Genomic DNA, 3,981 nt, shown 5'->3' on the forward strand with positions numbered 1-3,981 from the left:
TCTGAGATGGCCTCATAGATTTAAGTTTTACACGGTCCATCAGAGCAAATAAGAGTGTATTCCTTATGTCTAACACCCTAAAGGATTTTCCTTCTCAAATCATCCTTTATATATTCATTCTTCTATCAAGTGTCAGTGACTTCTTATTACCACTTTTTTTTAACAAAGTATGCTTATATTTGCCTTTTAAATAATTTGTATAAATTCAAGGAGTAAAAAGGCAGTTTTGTTATGTGAACATATTTATAGGTGAAATAGTGTACATTGTACCCATTAAGTAATTTCTCAACCCTCACCTCTCTTCTCTCCTCTCAACCTTCTGAGTCTCCAATGACTATTATTCTACACTCTATGTCCACGTATCACTTTCTTTCTTATTTAAAAAAAAACTTGTATTTTAGGTCTAGGGATATATGAGCAGGTTTGCTATATAGGTAAACTCGCATCATGGGTAGGGGGTATTGTTGTACAGATTATTTCGTTACCCAGGTAGTAAGCCTGGTACCCAATAGTCATTTTTTCTGATCCTCTCCCTCCTCCCATTCTTCACCCTCAACTAGGCCACTTTCTTTATATCTGGAATTCTTCTTGGGATCATAGGAAGACTAAACTCATTCATTCATCTACACATTCATTCAAAATTATTATTGAGTGCCCACTGTGCCAGGGACTATTCTAGGAGCTCAAAATTTGTTAGTAAACAAAGCCCCCTCACCAGCCCATCCTGGTGCTTACATTGTGGGACCCAAGACAAGAGTACAAATGAATACAATTTACCCTATGCCTAGATATTTAAAAGCCATTCATCAAGTTAACAAATGACTGAATAAAATGCATTTTCTCTTCCTACCCTAAAAAATATGCCTTTATGACTTTCAAGTTCAAGTTTAGAATTCTCAAACCCCATGAAATTTCCCACTAGAACATAAGGGTCTAATGAGGAGAGCCAGTCTTCAGTCCCTGGCTCCCAGCTGAGGCCTGGGTCTCCCTCCTCTCACTCTCTTCTCCCTTCTGCCCTGCAATGGTCTCCCTGCATGTTTGTGTGAACACCTCTAACCCTGTCCAAGCTCTGTTTACACTTTCTGAGGACAACTCATGAGTATAGGGATGAACTCAGAAAGAGACCCATGGAGACCCTGGAAACAAGCTCAGGCTCACTTGAGAAAGGAATTCCAAGGTCCTCAGTATTCATAGTATGGACTATAAAAAGGGCTAAGCTCTCTGGGTGGACAGATCCTTCCTTTACTCCACCAGGGACCAGCATTCCAGGTCTTCTCCTGTAACTACAGCACTGTAAAGCCTGACTGGATAAACCTTAGAGGTAGACCAAGTAATAAAGAAAAGTTCGCCTAGCCTAGGGGATTTTCTTTTTTTTTTATTTTATTATTATTATACTTTAAGTTTTAGGGTACATGTGCACAATGTGCAGGTTAGTTACATATGTATACATGTGCCATGCTGGTGTGCTGCACCCATTAACTCATCATTTAGCATTAGGTATATCTCCTAATGCTATCCCTCCCCCTTCCCCCCACCCCACAACAGTCCCCAGAGTGTGATGTTCCCCTTCCTGTGTCCAGGTGTTCTCATTGTTCAATTCCCACCTATGAGTGAGAATATGCGGTGTTTGGTTTTTTGTTCTTGCGATAGTTTACTGAGAATGATGATTTCCAATTTCATCCATGTCCCTACAAAGGACATGAACTCATCATTTTTTATGGCTGCATAGTATTCCATGGTGTATATGTGCCACATTTTCTTAATCCAGTCTATCATTGTTGGACATTTGGGTTGGTTCCAAGTCTTTGCTATTGTGAATAGTGCCGCAATAAACATACGTGTGCATGTGTCTTTATAGCAGCATGATTTATAGTCATTTGGGTATATACCCAGTAATGGGATGGCTGGGTTAAATGGTATTTCTAGTTCTAGATCCCTGACGAATCGCCACACTGACTTCCACAATGGTTGAACTAGTTTACAGTCCCACCAACAGTGTAAAAGTGTTCCTATTTCTCCACATCCTCTCCAGCACCTGTTGTTTCCTGACTTTTTAATGATTGCCATTCTAACTGGTGTGAGATGGTATCTCATTGTGGTTTTGATTTGCATTTCTCTGATGGCCAGTGATGGTGAGCATTTTTTCATGTGTTTTTTGGCTGCATAAATGTCTTCTTTTGAGAAGTGTCTGTTCATGTCCTTTGCCCACTTTTTGATGGGGTTGTTTGTTTTTTTCTTGTAAATTTGTTTGAGTTCATTGTAGATTCTGGATATTAGCCCTTTGTCAGATGAGTAGGTTGCAAAAATTTTCTCCCATTCTGTAGGTTGCCTGTTCACTCTGATGGTAGTTTCTTTTGCTGTGCAGAAGCTCTTTAGTTTCATTAGATCCCATTTGTCAATTTTGTCTTTTGTTGCCATTGCTTTTGGTGTTTTGGACATGAAGTCCTTGCCCATGCCTGTGTCCTGAATGGTAATGCCTAGGTTTTCGTCTAGGGTTTTTATGGTTTTAGGTCTAACGTTTAAGTCTTTAATCCATCTTGAATTAATTTTTGTCTAAGGTGTAAGGAAGGGATCCAGTTTCAGCTTTCTACATATGGCTAGCCAGTTTTCCCAGCACCATTTATTAAATAGGGAATCCTTTCCCCATTGCTTGTTTTTCTCAGGTTTCTCTAGGGAATTTTTCTTTACCAATCTTGCAGATTTTGCCTTTTCTACACTGCCAGTGAAACCATCTGAACAGAAAGTTTTCTTTTTCAGGACTTTCTGATTTCTCTCTTTACTAGTAATGCAATTTCTTCAATAGAAATGGTTTAATATATAAGTTACACACACATATACTTATTAATTATATATTATATATATATTCTCAGTGAGTTCAGCAGTTTGTGGCTTTTAAGGAATCTCTATTTCATCTAAATTGTCAAATTTATATGATTAGACTTATTTATAATATTTTCTTATCATCCTTTTAATGTCCATGAGGTCTCTAGTGATATCCTACTTCACACATAAGCAGGGCTTTTGTGAGATTTCTGCAGGACTTCTCTGCAAGTCTATGAGTCAGTTGTGAAGGAAGATTCAGATCTTCCTTCTTGTACACAGTAAATAACACATGGTAAATATCTCCAATGCTGGGAGCAGGCACACCAACTGCCAAGCACCTACTACAAATAGGTAGTATCACATTAGATGTAGAACTGTAGCACAAGATCAATCTGCAGGTGGACATATACTTTTCCATGGTTCTTTACAAGGCATGTTGAGCATCTTTAATGAGTTTGCCAACTTCTGTCAATAATACCATTTTAAAATATCTGACAGTTTGTTTCAAGTTGCTGTGACTGAGCCACTGTTTTCAACATCTTCTGAATTACTACCTCATCAATATTTCCAGCATCACTGGGATTAACTTCAAGGTGGTAATTACTTGCAATGGTGCTAATTTCAATTTTTTTAGATGGAGTCCTGATGGTCTGATATTTAATTCTCAATTTTTCCACTCCAACACCATAAAGTTGATGTAGAACACACATAGCACTTGTCTTTTTTCCAGAACCTGATGGTCCATACACTTAAAGGTGAGGAAACTCACCACCCTGCACCAGGTTGTGTATAGCTGGGCTGCCTGCTCCCTGTGATACTCCATCCATCCCTAGGATTAGGGCTGGTACTTGTCCACCCAGAGGCTCATGAAAGCTTGAGTTCCTGGGGTCTGATAAATGAAAGTCCCACATACATGTCTGTCTTTTTAATAATAACCATTCCGGCCAGTGTGAGATGGTATCTCATTGTGGTTTTGATTTGCATTTCTGAAGAGAGAAAACTTAATGCTACTTTGGTACATGAAGTTTGTATTCTGAAGTCAACTTTAATTCCACAGAGTTACAATATATTTGTAATATCTCATATCTGCCTGCCCTGAAAGGTGAGACTGTTGACTTAAAGGGCACTTTTGGCCGAGCGTGGTGGCTCACGCCTATA

At 38.9% G+C, this 3,981-nt stretch overlaps 1 pseudogene; it reads right to left on the minus strand.

Moving 5' to 3' along the window:
- Positions 1-2,986: 2,986 nt before the first annotated feature.
- Positions 2,987-3,691, minus strand: LOC100995932 (replication factor C subunit 3-like; annotated as a pseudogene).
- Between the last annotated feature and the right edge of the window lie 290 nt (positions 3,692-3,981).

Source organism: Pan paniscus, chromosome 2 (assembly GCF_029289425.2).
Source record: "Pan paniscus chromosome 2, NHGRI_mPanPan1-v2.0_pri, whole genome shotgun sequence".
In the NCBI taxonomy this organism is placed as follows: Eukaryota; Metazoa; Chordata; class Mammalia; order Primates; family Hominidae; genus Pan; species Pan paniscus.